At 44.8% G+C, this 15,253-nt stretch overlaps 1 protein-coding gene and 1 long non-coding RNA gene across 2 annotated transcripts in view; one reads left to right on the forward strand and one right to left on the reverse strand.

The window, feature by feature from the left end:
• The window catches only part of Iqank1 (IQ motif and ankyrin repeat containing 1), a 33,868-nt gene that overhangs the window by 12,060 nt on the left and 6,555 nt on the right, over positions 1–15,253 (reverse strand). The window lies entirely within an intron of this gene.
• Positions 732–8,929, forward strand: LOC126503405 (uncharacterized). The gene is made up of 3 exons (XR_007592282.1): positions 732–859; positions 5,291–5,464; positions 7,321–8,929. It is a non-coding gene; the product is annotated as an uncharacterized lncRNA (long non-coding RNA).

Genomic DNA, 15,253 nt, shown 5'->3' on the forward strand with positions numbered 1-15,253 from the left:
ATCTGCAGCTGGAAAGATGCCGACTGAGCAGTTGTAGGAAGCCCGAGGAAAGGACAGAAAAACTGCCCCTGGTCCTCAGGGTTCACCCACCAGAGCCAGAGGCCCAACACATCCTCAAAGCTTGGACATTAAGTATAAACTGCCGCAAAAGGGGAGTGGTCTCAGACCACAGCCCAGGACACTCACAAGAGGGTGTGAGTCTAGAACTTGGGCACAGCCGGCGCACACATTCAGGCCATCTTGCAGAGGTCTAACATGCTGTCCTGGCACAGTGGCTTCCAGGAGCAGGGGACTGGAAGAACACCACGCAGACCCTCTTGTGACTGGCTGATCACCAGCGAGTAACCTATGGGCACTACTCCACCCCACAGGGTCTCTCTGTCGGGGTGGGGGAAGCAGGGAAATCAGGGAAGTTGAAGAGCTAGAAGAATACAAGCCACAAGTGAGGTGTCCAGAGTGTCTACCCACAAAAGAGAGATGAAAATCTTATCTAACTGGGACTCCAAGACAGGCTGTGTAGACCGCCAGGACAACTGAAAGATGAGTCAGAGTGCATAAAGAAACAGAAAACAAGACTCAGATGGACAGACATGAAGAAATTCAGCAGCAAGGACAGCAGGCAGTGTAGTGTGGCTCTGCAGAGAGGGGCGGTCCCAGGTGACGCCGAGAGGGGCGGTCCCAGGTGACTCAGTTGAGGAACAGCATAGAGCAGAAACCAGGAAGGAGATAAACTGGGTGCGGCAAATGCTGGTCCAGGTACTCCAGGGGGTAGGGAGGTCACTTGATTCAAGGGGGTGGAGACTAACCTGGACAACGCAGTGAGAACCCTTCTCAACCATTTCCCCAGATAAAAACAAAGGTGAGAAATTAATCTTGTGTGTGCAGGTGCACATGGCTGACTGGCCGTGATCCCAGGGACCCTCCTGCCTCTGCCTCTCCGGGGCTGGAACTACGTTGCTTTTGGGGATTAAACTCAGATCCTCAAGTCCGATCTACAATCTAGTGGCTGAATGCAACATCTTCTCCTGGTCCCGGAAATGAATCTTTGGATTCAATCTTTGGTGGGTATAATTAGCAAGCACCCTATACTGTTTTACATCTGGGCCCTATTTTATTTTGCTTTCTTTCTTTTTTCTTTTCTTTCTTTTTCTCTCTTTTTTTTTTTTTTTTTTAAAGATTTATTATGTATACAACATTCTGCCTCGATGTATGCCCGCACGCCAGAGGAGGGCGCCAGATCTCAGTACAGATGGTTGTGAGCCACCATGTGGTTGCTGGGAATTGAACTCAGGACCTCTGGAAGAGCAGCCAGTGCTCCTAACCTCTGAGCCATCTCTCCAGCCCACTCTTTTCTTTTTTTTTTATAGTTTTGTTGTTGTTTTTGAGACAGGGTTTCATATTTAACATTCTTCTAAATGTTTCATTGGGGATGCAAAGGACTTCTGAAATAGGCAATTGGAGAAAGAAGATATGACTGAAAACAAAACGATAGGCAGGCAGTGGTGCACATGCTTTTAGTCCTAGCACTTGGGAGGCAGAAGCAGACAGATCACTGAGTTCCAGGCCAGCCTGGTCTACAGAGTGAGCTCCAGGACAGCCAGGGCTACACAGAGAAACCCTGTCTCGAAATACCAAAAAATTAGAAACAATGAGAGCGTTGGTAGAAAAGGCTAATAATGATCAAGAACATAAAGATGTTTGAGGAAGCCAGGCGGTGGTGGCACACGCCTTTAATCCCAGCACTTGGGAGGCAGAGGCAGGCGGATCTCTGTGAGTTCGAGACCAGCCTGGTCTACAAGAGCTAGTTCCAGGACAGGCTCCAAAACCACAGAGAAACTCTGTCTCGAAAAACCAAAAAAAAAAAAAAAAAAAAAAAAAAGATGTTTGAGGAACTAAAAGTTAAAGGTAAGACTGAAAACTTTTATCAGAGAACTGGACCCAGTTATAAACTGTAGAGTATAAACAAACAAAACTCAAGCTCAGAGCTCAACTGGGGCTGGGCATGATGGCACAAGTTTTTACTCCCATTTCTTGAGAGACAGGGGTAGGGGTATCTCCGTGAGTTCCAGGACAGCCTGAGTTACACCAAGAGACCCTCTGGAAAGAACAACAATAGAACTCGGCTGGGGCTAGGTTTGGTGGTGCATGCCTTTGATCCCAGCATTTGGAGACCAGATTTAGGCAGGTGGATCTCTGAGTTCAAGGTCAGCCTGGCCTACGCAGTGAGTTCCAGTCCAGCCAGAAGTACGGTAAGAACCTACCTCAAAAAAAAAAAATCAAATTAAGAACTCAATTAAGTGTTAACTGTAACATCATAATAAAAAGAGCTAAAGGTAGAACTAGTACTAGAATAGAATATAAATAAGATATTTGGGGCTGGAGAGATGGCTCAGAGGTTAAGAGCACTGCCTGCTCTTCCAAAGGTCCTGAGTTCAATTCCCAGCAACCACATGGTGGCTCACAACCATCTGTAATGAGGTCTGGTGCCCTCTTCTGGCCTGCAGGCATACACACAAACAGAATATTGTATACATAATAAATAAATAAATATTTAAAAAAAAAAAAGATATTTGGAGCCAGGCAGTGGTGGCACACGCCTTTAATCCCAGTACTCAGGAGGCAGAAGCAGGCGGATCTCTGTGAGGTTGAGGCCAGCCTGGTCTGCAAGAGCTAGTTCTAGGACAGGCACCAAAACTACTGAGAAACCTTGTCTTGAAACAACAAACAAACAAACAAACAAAAAAAACAAAATAAAATAAAATATTTGGAAAAAGACAGAAACAAAGAAAACGGGTAATGTGTGTATAACTGAAACAACATATAGATTATCAATGTTGGAAACAGTTTCTTGAGACACGATTTCTCTGTATAACAGCCCTAGGTGTCCTGGAACTCAATTTTTAGGCCTTGAACTCACAGAGATCAGACAGTCTATGACTCCTGAGTGCTGAGATTAAAGGTGTTTTGTTTGGTTGGAAGAGAGTTTTGAAAGCTAACAAAAGTCATTAAGTCACAGCATTGAAATGCATTTTGAATCTCAAGAATGGCAAATACAAAAGTAAGCAAGGACCCAAAACCACTGAGCTAGAGAAAATTGCTAAGGGGGAAAATATATTCAAAGAATCAATAAATTTATTAAAAAGCAAAATAAACAGCAGTAGCATGTGTGTGCTTCTGTATACAAAAGGCATCCTTCAAAGAGAAGGGAATTATGACAATTAGACTCATGCCTTCAGGAAAGAATGAAATAAATAAGACATGTACAAGGCAATAAATGCAACTACCAGTTTATATGAGAATTAAAATTAAAATTCACACACACAAAAATAGCTCATGAGAAAACACAGCATTCCAGAACATTCCACCATCTCATGGTGCTTACATTCTTCCTGCCCTCTCTTCTCTGACGTGCCCTGAGCCTTGCAGAGGCTGACAAAGATACTTACGGCTGAGCATTGAACAGCCACTTTTTCAGCACTTTGACCAGTTATGAGTCTCTGCTGTTAGTGCTGCCCACTGCAAAACAGCAACAAAACCTTTTCTCACTGGTGGTTTGAATAAGAATGGGCCCAATAGGCTCCTATATTTAGATACTTCATGACCAGCAAGTGGAACTGTTTGAAAGGATTAGAAGGATTAGGAGGTGTGGCCTTGTCAGAGGAAGTGTGTCACTGGAGGTGGGCTTTGAGGTTTTAAAAGCCCATGCCAGGGCTGGAGAGATGGCTCAGAGGTTAAGAGCACTGACTGTTCATCCAGAGGTCCTGAGTTCAATTCCCAGCAACCACATGGTGGCTCACAACCATCTGTACTGAGATCTGATGCCCTCTTCTGGCCTGTGGGCAAACATGCAAGGAAACACTATGTACATAATAAATAAATAAAATCTTTTAAAAAATAAATAAAAATAAATAAAAGCCCATGCCAGCCAGACCCAGTGTCTCTCAGCCTGTGAATCAGGATATACTACTTCTCCAGCCCCATGTCTGCCAGCAGATTGCAATGCTTCCCACCATGATGATACTGTACTAACCCTCTGAAACTGTAAGTCAGCCCTCGATGAAATGCTATATAGATGAATTGCTTTGGCCATGTCTCTTAACAGCAACAAACTGTGACTCAGACACTAACTGAAGCTGACAGCAGCACTCATCTATGCGCAAACATAATTAGTCACATCACACCCATTTACCAAACAACAGCAGTGTCTTCCCCACGAGGGTCCATGACCTCACCAGCCACGGCATTAACCGGGTGTACAGTGCTGGCTGTGCTCCCGCCACTGGAGCAGGCCTCAAACCCAGCCAGAAAGCAGTTGGCTACCCCACAGCAGACTTGCCTCTGCTGCACCAACGGACACACCGTGCCTGGAGAATCGGCCGTGTCAGAGTTAAGGTCATGGCTGTGTTAGACCGTTGGTGACAATCCTCCCCAGCAGCCTGCACAGCACCGTCCAGCATAAGAGGACAAGCCAGTGAGGAGAGAGCTTCCAGCGGTTCCAGCTGGACTTCTCTGTCCTTAGAGAAAATATGGTGTCTTCAGCAACAGGTTCTTACCATATATTTCCAGTGGTGTTTGCCTGCATTGTTGTGGGAGCCTCAGGAATCTCCCTGACCTACACATCATCGGGTGGTGCTCCACTCCAGGCACTGGAATTTTCACTAACAAATCTATAGCTCCTGGAGTCAGCTTTAACCACTCGGGGACCACCATTCAAATTCTTACAAAAAGGAAACACCAGTTTTCAATTAGATTACCAAGTGCTGGTTTCCTTGTGGCTTTGCCATACAGCCTCAGTTTTGGCTCCTTCCTGTCCCCTCCCCATTTAAGTATTCCCCCTTTTACTTTCATATCTCATGTGATTTATTACTCTCCTCTCCATAACCTAAAGTGTCTTTTTCCACTCTCATGGGCCCCTTTCGAGTTTCTTGGCATTAATTACAGTCATTTCCACATAAATATGCATATATTAAAACTAGAAGGCAGGGACTCTAGAGACGGCTCTGCAGTTAAGAGCACTGGCTGCTTTTACAGAGGATACAGATTTGGTTCTGAGCACCCACGTGGTGGCCCACAACCATCTGTAACTCCAGTTCCAGGAGATGTGATGCCCTCTTTTGACTTCTACAGGCACCATGTGGTGCACAGATACACATGAAGGGAAAGCACATATGAACACATAAATAAATCTTTAAACAAAGTTAATGAAAAGGCAGAAGAGATTATGCTTGTTTCTGAACCTGGGTTAGCTCACTTAATGTAATATTTCCCAATTCTATCCATTTTCTTACAGATTCCACTGTGTATCTGGGTCACATTTTCATTATCTGCTCATCACCCGATGATCCTCTAGAATGAGTCCATTTCCAGCTGCTGGGAGCAATGGAGCAGCAGTGAACCCGGACCTGCAAGTGTCGCTGTGGCAGGACGCAGGGGTGTGGCCTGAAGTGGCGTGGCTGGACAGAGGGTGGGTCCATTCTAGTTTCAGTTCAGTGGCTGCACTAGTTGGGGCTCTTGCTAGGAATGGATGAGGGTTCCACTTTATTTAACATCCTTTCTAACATTTATCATTTCCTCTCTCTCTCTCTCTCTCTCTCTCTCTCTCTCTCTCTCTCTCTCTCTCTCTCTCCCCCCCCCCCCCCCCCCCTCTTTCTAGCCCCAACCTCACAGAGATCTGCCTGACTCTGTCTCCCAAGTGCTGGGATTAAAGGCAGACACCACTGTTGCCTGGCTTTTATTTCAGGTTTGTAGAGTCATCAGGTATATTTTGAAACTAACAACAACAAAAATCTAACTGGGCGGTGGTGGCGCACACCTTTAATCCAAGCACTCAGGAGGCAGAACCAGGTAGATTTCTGAGTTCGAGGCCAGCCTGGTCTACAGTGTAAGTTCCAGGAGAGTCAGGGCTACACAGAGAAGCCCTGTCTCAAATCGCCACCCCCCCCCCCCCGCAAAGCAACTAACCTGTTGTAAACTGTTAAAGATAATCAAGACATACAAGTAAATGGTCAGGCACTTCATAATATCAGACTCTTTAATGTGCTCAGAACTATGTGCACAGTCATGCTGGGATAAATGTAATTCATTTACAAGGACAAGCATTATTTAGCCACCTGTATATCTTTTCAAGGTTAAGCCTAGAGCAAGTAACTAAAAACAAGTCAAGTGTGTTTAAAATGAGGTATATTTAATAGATGGCCCTTAAAACCCCCAGAGATCTGCTGAATGTGGTATTTAAAGTGTTTAGTAAAAAGCTTCCCATGATAGTAGAAACACCAGCACCTAGTGGCAACTCTAAAGTCTCCAGAGAAGACGGTGGGGCAGAGACTACTCCACCTGGAATGTGTTAATAGGAACCACTGGGGAAGAAACTGCCAAGGCCCCGCCCAAACTGTTCTCACTGTTGGGTTGACTATAGGCTTTGCCAAGGTAGGTCAGTTTTCCCAAGTTCCTTGTCCACAAGAAAATCTCTCAGACCTTCTGGGTCTCGTGACCCAAGGCTGATGCCGCCATGTGTGACAGCCAAAGACTGACAAGCTGTCTCCAGTGAAACACTGAGATTACCATGAGGGAACCTAGAGTAATTGCCCAGGTAGCAGCTAAGTCTCTGCATTTTAACTGTTACAGAGACCATTTGGATTATAGTTCTTGCTCTAATTTATCCTTCTCAGGTCTTGGATGAAGCTGATGGCTAACTGTAGTTTTATCATTCTGACAACAGCAAGCACCCAGCTCTCTGCCTCCCAAGGGTGCGGCTGCCTGGTCAGTCCACTTCATAGGTAAAAGTCAGACTCATAGTTTACCTTGCTGGCTGATTTCACAGGCAAAGAGATAAACTCACAAAACAGGTTTCAATGTAACTTTTTACCCAATTCCTTTACTTAAAGGAGCTTACCTTGTAATGACTGCGCTCAGTAATCAACCACTTTTGTTTCATGGTAAATGACTGGATGGAAAAAGAAAAGGGTTGAGGTTTACGTTGTGATGGTCTGAGAAAGAATTTAAGGTGTGCAACCGCAACCTGTAGAGGCCTGAGGATGCGAAAGCTTAAGTAGGTTGTGAGGGTCCAAGAGCGGCTCAAGGGCTGTGAATGTGAGCTATGAAGGTTGGAGGAAGAGATTTAAGGTTTGTGAAAAATGAGAAATCTTTCAGGTTTCTCTGCCTCCCATGCTATATAGTTATATTAAGACTTCAAAAGTTCACCGTTTTAACATTAATCAGTGGAGTTCTGATAAGCTACTAATCTAGCTCTGGTGAAGTGCTAGTATTATCACAGTCTCAAGCTCAAAATTTAAAATTCCCTGTGGTTGTTTTCGATTGTAGCCTCAAGAGTACTTCTCCAGGGAGCTCAGTGGTTAAGAGCACTGGCTGCTCTTCCAGAAGACCTGGGTTCAGTTCTCAGCATCCATATGGCAGCCCACAGATGTCTGTAACTCCAGTTCCAGAGGATCCAGAGCCCTTACACAGACATACACACAGACAAAAAAATATTCCTTTACACTATAGGAATATACATCACTGTGATTGGTTTAGTAAAGAAGCTGACTGGCCTTTAATTGGGCAGGAAGAGAATGGGCAGGAGAGCCAGACTAGGAGAATGCTGGGAGGAAGAAGGGAGGAGTCTGGAGTCAGCAGCCAGACACAGAGGGAGCAGAAGATGATCATGTGGTACTGAAAGAGGTACCGCCACATGGCAGAGTGTAAATAAGAAATACAGGTTAATTTAAAATGTAAGTTAGCTAGTAACAAGCCTGAGCTATCGGCTGAGTATTAATAAGTAACATTAAGTCTCCATGCTGGTTTTTTGGGAGCTGGAGGACAGGATAGAAACTTCCACCTATGCTCATTTAAAAAAAAAAAAAAAAGCTTCTCTTAAAAACAAAAAAGAGCCAGGCATAGTAGCACAGGCCTTTAATCCCAGGAGGCAGAGGCAGGTGAATCTCTGAGTTTAAGGTCCGCCTGGTTTACAAAGTAAGGGTCTACAGCTGGGACTACACAGAGAAACCCTGTCTCGAAAACAAAACAAAGGGCTTCTTGTCATGCTGAAAACATCTCCATCTAGTGTATATACATCCAGTCCTCTGGACAAAGGGAAGTGTGTTCAGACTTTTAGCCCAGAACCATCTTTTTGGTTCCTCAAGTGCCTATTAGCATACCAAAGTACACGCTGGCCTCTAGGCTCTCTCAGTGTCTCAGAGTCCATGCTGGCATCTTGGTTCTTCTCGCTCCGCCTCCCACTCAATACGTCTCCAGCTCCTAGGCTTCCCTCCCCCCAGTTTCTCATCTCTATATAACCGTGCCATTCCTGCAATGTGCTCTCTTCCCCCTCTCTTGCTCTCCCTGTGTCTCTCTTCTCTAATGGCCTGGCTCACTCTGCAGGCCATGTTCAGTGTACGGCTTTCTCTCCCTGCTCTGGACACTCCCAGATGCCTGCCTCCGGCTGTACTCTCCCTAATATCTACAACAAAAACCTTTCCCTTAAATATACCTCAGTACGGTCATGGCCTCAGTTTTTTACACTTTCAGCCCCTTTAGAATGGTAATGCATGTTTTTTGCCATTGTATGTCGGAAGTATGTAATTTGCTTTTTTTTTTTTTTAAGACAGGGTTTTTCTCTGTAGTCCTGGCTGTCCTGGAACTCACTCTGTAGACCAGGCTGGCCTCAAACTCACAAAAGATTCATCTGCCTCTGCCTCCCAAGTGCTAGGATTAGAGGTATGCACGACCATCACCTGACATTTCTTTTTTCATTTTTTGAGACAGGGTTTCTCTGTGTAACACCTCTGCTGTCCTGGAACTCATTCTTTAGACCAGGCTGACCTTGAACTCACAGAGATCCTCCTGACTCTGCCTCCCAAGGGCTATTTTTAATTATTTATTTATATTCTATGTATGAGTGCTTTGCATGTATACCTGCATGCCAGAAGAGTGTGTTGGATCCTATTACAGATGGTTGTGAACTACCATGTGGTTGCTGGGAATTGAACTCAAGACTTCTGGAAGAGTAGTCAGTGCTCTTAAATACTGAGCCATCTCGCCAGCCCATAATTGCCTTTTATATTTTACAAGTGTTACAATTAAAAGATTGCCTTGAATCTCAGAAGAGACTTTGGACTTTTTTTGATGTTGTTGTTGTCTTTCTGTGTAGTCCTGACTGTTCTGGAGCTCACTATGTAGACCAGGGTGGCTGCGAATTCACAGGAATCTGCCTGCCTCTGCCTCTCAAGTGTTGGGATGAAGGCTTGTACCTGGCTCTGATTTTGGACTTTTAAACTAAGAGATTATGAAAGATTATGGGGACTTTTGAAGTCAGGCTAAATGCATTTTGCGTTCTGGCATGGCCATGAGCCAGTGGGGGTCAAGTATATATTTGATTGAGAAATTCTTCCCAGACACTGATGTATCTGGGTACTTAGTTCCCAGCTGCTGGTGCTGTTTGGGGGAGGTTTCTCAGATAAGTTCCCTTGTGTACGTGGCATTTTATCACAGCCACAGAGAAGTAAATCGCCCCTTCAAAGCTTATGTATCAGCTCTTCTCCTTTTTCAAATTGTCTCTACTTATTTACTTATTGCTTGCGACAGAGTCTCATTATGTAGCCTAGGCTTGCAGACCACTGACTCTGAAAACTGTTGCTTTCCTCTGTAATTCACTTGTGCAGTAACAGCTATGATATCTCCCCACTACCATGCATTTTCATGTGATGTGTACATGTAATCTCATGATTGCATCCCAATCTTATGAGCACCATCTGTGGGTGGTCAGAAAGATGGCTTTTTTAATTTTTTTAATTTATTTATTATGTGTACAGTGCTGTGCCTGTATATATGCCTGTACCCCGGAAGAGGGCACCAGATCTCATTACAGATGATTGTGAGCCACCATGTGGTTGCTGGGAATTGAACTCAGGACCTCTGGAAGAACAGCCAGTGCTCTTAACCTCTGAGCCATCTCTACAGCCCCAGGAATATGACTTTTCATTTGGTTTTATAATTTTGATATACAGAATATATATTAGGACATGCTTCATAACTAAATGTATTTGTCCCATGAGGACTGTAGATACTTAAAAGCTTACCTTGTTCCTTTTGCTAAGACTACTGCACACAATTAGCTCATTTTTACCTCAGAGCAAGTTCAAACTGGGCTAAAGTCTCTTTGTAAAAAAATCATAAGTTTAAAACCTTACAGCTGTGCACAAGGTCGGAGTTGCAGATGTCCAACCTAGGTTGTTACACAAAGCACCGCAGATGTCCAACCTAGGTTGTTACACAAAGCACCCTAAGAGAAGCATGCCAGTTCTTCACTTGCCAATCTGCTAACAGTAGACCCACGTCTCAGAGTTTGTCACTGGGCACTGTGTTCATCACCTCCCTCCCCCCCCAGTCTGATCATGGTTTTACTCCTGTAACCTTTAAACCCTTGTGTTGCCATGGCAATGGCTCAGTTCCCTATCGCTTACCCTAGGAATGTGCTTTTGGCCAATGAGAGGTAACTCTTGTAATTTCTTTATTGCTTCAAGGTTCCTGTAAGGAAAGAGTTTTTAGGCTAGAGGAGGAGAAGCTGGAAGAAGGGCTAGAGAGACGGCTCAGCGGGTAAGAGCACTGGCTGCTCTTCCAGAGGTCCTGAGTTTGATTTTCCACACCCATGTGGTGGCTCACGACTCCAGTTCCAGGGAACCTGACACCCTCACACAGACATATGTGCATGAAAAATACCAATGCACATAAAATAAAAATAAATTAAATTTTTAAAATTATATTTTAAAAATAAGAAACTAGGAGAAACTAGAAAGAAGGCAGAAAAATTAGAATAGAGGCAGAAGAAGAATAAAGAGGCTGATTTGGAAAAGCTTGTGTGAGAGAGAGTTTGTTTGTTCACCCTCAGATAGCCAGAGAAAAAAGTCCTTTTTGCTTGCTGTTGTATCCGATGTGAACCATGTGCTTTTATCTATCCTGATAATCTCCCTTTGAAAAGTTTTCCCCAGGAAGGGTTGTATTGTGTAGCTCATATTGGCCTCAAACTTGTGACCTTCCTGCCTTGGTCATCTGAGTTTGGGAGATACATACACTGCCATGTTTCGCTCAGCCTCTTTTATTTCTTATGTGTTTGCGTGTTTTGCCTGCAAGCACTATCTAGGCGCTAGGGATTGAACAAGTGAATTACAGAGGAAAGCAACAGTTTTCAGAGTCAGTGGTCTGCAAGCCTTGCTGACAGGGTACCCATCAGGGAATACTTCCTCTGCTGGGCTGACATCTGAATCACCAATTGCTGTAAGCTGTAATTGTGCCGTGGCCCACAATGCTCGTGATAAACGCTCCTGACAATATAAGTCAACCAAAGACACACTTTAGATCCAAATACACAGGTAGTTGAAAGTAAACTGATGGGAAAGGTACCACGGCCTGTGCAGCTTCGCCTCGGCTGGGGCCAGTGGGAGAATGCAGCGGGGTAGACACACACGCAGAACATCTGGGGTCAGACGAACAGCTGTACTCTGATGGAGCTCCCTCTACTGCTACTGCAACCTGGGCCTCGGCGTGTTTGTTGTGTGGATTTTGTGCAGCACGGCGGGGGGTGGGGTAGCTAGTCTCAGACTGTAAAGACCAGGAGGACGAAGCTGTGGATGCCTGTTTTAACACACTGACCAATTGTGCCTTTGTACACATACACTCATACATAGACCAAAGGAAGAAGGCTTTGCTGTTCCCTAGCCTGACCCACAAGGGGATAGGTTTTGTCTGTTTCCCATTGGTCTGAGTTCTTGGTCCTTGTCATGGCTGTGCCCACGTCAACAGCACACATCCATTCAGAACTTCATTGCTCAGAGCTTCCTCCACTCCTGTAACCAAAAGAGCGTGATGGTGGGGTTGACAGTGAGCTGGCTTGGTGGGTGAGGGCCCAAGCTTTGCTGCCAAGTCCGAGGCCCTGAGCTCAATCCCCGATTCACAAGTACCCAAAGAGTGTAATGGGAGAACCAGCTCCCCCAAGCTGTTCTTGGACCTCCACACATGCATTGTAGAATCGTGTGCTCGCCTACATGCACACGCACACTCAAATAAGCAGAAATATTTAATGTAAGAAAACATGAGGGCCTATGTTATTAGTAGATGAAACAAACTTTAAATTTAAAAAAATATAGGTGGTGGGGGCTCAAGCCTTTAATCCCAGCACTCAGAAGGCAGAGAGAGGCAGGCAGATCTCTGCCTGGTCTACATCGTGAGCTCCAAAACAGTCAAAAAAAAAAAAAATTTATATGATCAGTAGTAAAGAAGCTTGCCTGACAATCTGAGTTTGATCCCTGGAACCCAAATAGTAGGAGAGAACTGACTTCTTCAGGTTGTCCTCTGATGGGCATATGTGGGCTGCACCCATATACATACAAATAGGATAATAAGGTAATAAAAAAATTAAAAACCTGTTGCTGAAGACACCATGTATTGTGGTCAGAGGACACAGAGAAGTCCAGCTGGAACCAAGCTGGAAGCTCTCTCCCCACTGGCTTGTCCTCTTGTGCAGGCTGCTGGGGAGGATTGTCACCAATGGTCTAACACAGCCGTGACCTTAACTGTGACATGGCCGACTCTCTGGTGGCGGGAGCACAGCCAGCACTGTACACTTGGCTAACGCTGTGGCTGGTGAGGTCATGGACCCTCGTGGGGAAGACACTGCTGTTGTTTGGTAAATGGGTGTGATGTGACTAATTATGTTTGCGCATAGATGAGCGCTGCTGTCAGCTTCAGTCGGAACAGTTTTTGTTGTTGTTTTGCAGTGGGCAGCAGTAACTGCAGAGACTCATAATTGGTCAAAGTGCTGAGGCTGAGCCATAAACAGGACATCTATGTCATCCTCGGCAAGGCTTGGGGAACATTCCAGAAGAGAGGGAAGAAATAACATAATCCATGGAAGGGGTGGCCTTTTGTATATGTTGTCTTCCAGGCAGGACATGGATATTATACTTTTTTTTGGTTTCTTGAGACAGGGTTTCTTTGTGTAGCCTTGACTGTCCTGGAACTAACTCACTCTGTAGACCAGGCTGGCCTTGAACTCAGAGATCCACCTCTGCCTTCCAAGCTCTGGGTCTAAAGGTGTGTGCCACCACCGCCCAGCAAGGATGTTATAATCTTAACTCATGGCAGTGATTGTCTACACAAGACCTGCTCAAGACTGGGTCCATCAACAGCATGTCGTGCAGTGTGGGGAGGGGACTCACAAGGCCCCACTCTGAGACCTATGGTCAGTTCACGGTTGCTGGAGAAAGGAGAGATATTTTCATTGATATGGCCACTGATAAGGTGGATGAGGTACCAAGCTCCCATAAATAAAATAATCCCTCACTCACATTCCTATAAGCAACCCTAGTGAAATGGCTTCTCTCTCTCTGTCTCTCTCTGTCTCTGTCTCTGTCTCTCTCTCACACACACACAATATGAAAGTAGAAGGAGGACTGGTTGGAAGGAAGATGGGGATTAGTGAAGGTGAGAGGGGACAAAAGTTGAGGGTGGATGTGATCAAAATCCATTACATATCTATGTGAAAATGTCAGAATGTACAATTACTATACAACTAACCAATAAGTAATATATACTGATAACAATACAAAAAAAGGCTTAAAAGAGGAAAAACAGAACATTACATAATCAAAAGATTTAATAATTCAAGCCAGTTCTAAGTATGCATGAATGTGATAATGAACCATCAGTGTGTAGAAAAAAGCCTCAGAGTCAAGGAAGAAGCAACTCTACAACAGTAGCTGGAATTGCTGTGTCCCTAACACAAGCAGAACATTAGACAGAAGTAAGAGAAGAAATAGAGGTCTTGACATACGAAAGCCATGGGAGCCAGTGCAGCTCTGCCCAACCCCAGCACGCACACAATGCCGAAGTGCACAGGGGACGTTGTCTTGGAATGTGGGGCAGGCCGCAGAATGAGTCTCCGTGACTCCTTGGCAGATATGTGCTCTGCCACAGAGCTCCACCTGTCCTCAGAGGCAGACATGAGACAGAGCATCTGCCCTGACCACAGCGGGATGAAGTAGAGGCCGATGACAGACTAGAATAAAACTGGAACATGTGTAGAATGTGGGAGTTAAGATATGCCTTTTTTTTTTCTTTTCTTGGTTTTGGCTTTGGTTTTTCAATATAAGGTTTCTCTGCGTAGCCCTAACTGTCCTGAAACTCACTCTGTAGACCAGCATGGCCCCAAACTCAGAAACCTACCTGCCTCTGCCTCCTGAGTGCTGGTATTAAAGGTGTGTAAACACTTCCAGTGCCCAGCAAGCTATGCCATCTTAAACAAGGGATCAGAGACAAAACCACAAGGGAGATTAGGGGATTCTTAGCAGTCAGTGGAGACACAGCGCACCAAATCCACCAAGTGAGGTAAAAGCAGTGCTGAAGGGAATCAGACATTCGACATTACAGCATTAACCAAGACAGACCTCAGACCAGCATCCCACCTTTACGATTTACAGAACAAGAAAAAGAAAACGAAGTTGAACTCAAAAGATAGCAGAGGGAAAGAAAATACGGATTAGACAGAAGCAAAATGGAAAAAACAAAAATTGATGAGACCAAAAGTTGGTATTTTGAAAGTATCAACAAGCTGTGTGTGGTGGTCGTGCCTTTAACCCTGGTACTTGGGAAGCAGAGGCAAGCAGATTAGAGAGTTCAAGGCCAGCCTGAGTTCCAGGTTAACCAGTGCTACGTAGTGAGATCCTATCTCAAAAAAAAATCAACCAACAAAATTCATAAACCATAACTATACAGACAAAGAGAAGTAGAAAAACACAAACAGTAAGGTCAGAAATGAAAGTGGGTGTGGCTGGAGAGACGGCTGGGCAGCAAGAGCACTTGCTGTTTCCAGAAGACCCAGGTTTGGTTCCCAGCACCTACATTAGGCCTCTCCCAACTGCCTGTTATTCTAGCTCCAGGGGACCCATCACACATATGCATACATGTCCATAAACAATGATCCATACACATAACTAAAAATAAAAACTAAAACCTTTTTAATAGGAAAAATAAATCATACTACTGATTCTGCAAAAATAAAACTTACTGTAGAGGAATGGATGTAAGTCAGGATAGACTCATGGGTGGTAAAGAGACTGAATTCTCTTTCCCAGCAGGGTCAAAGGTTCAGTAGGTTTGGTTCTAAGCACCCATGTGAAGTTCATAGCTTCCTGTACCTCCAGCCTCAGGCCTCTGTGGGCACCACTTACATGCACACATCACCCTACATACACATAATTTTAGA

The sequence above is a fragment of the Alexandromys fortis genome, unplaced genomic scaffold, assembly GCF_014885135.2.
Source record: "Alexandromys fortis isolate MF-2015 unplaced genomic scaffold, M_Fortis_MF-2015_v1.1 scaffold_2_1_26212458, whole genome shotgun sequence".
NCBI classification, from domain to species: Eukaryota; Metazoa; Chordata; class Mammalia; order Rodentia; family Cricetidae; genus Alexandromys; species Alexandromys fortis.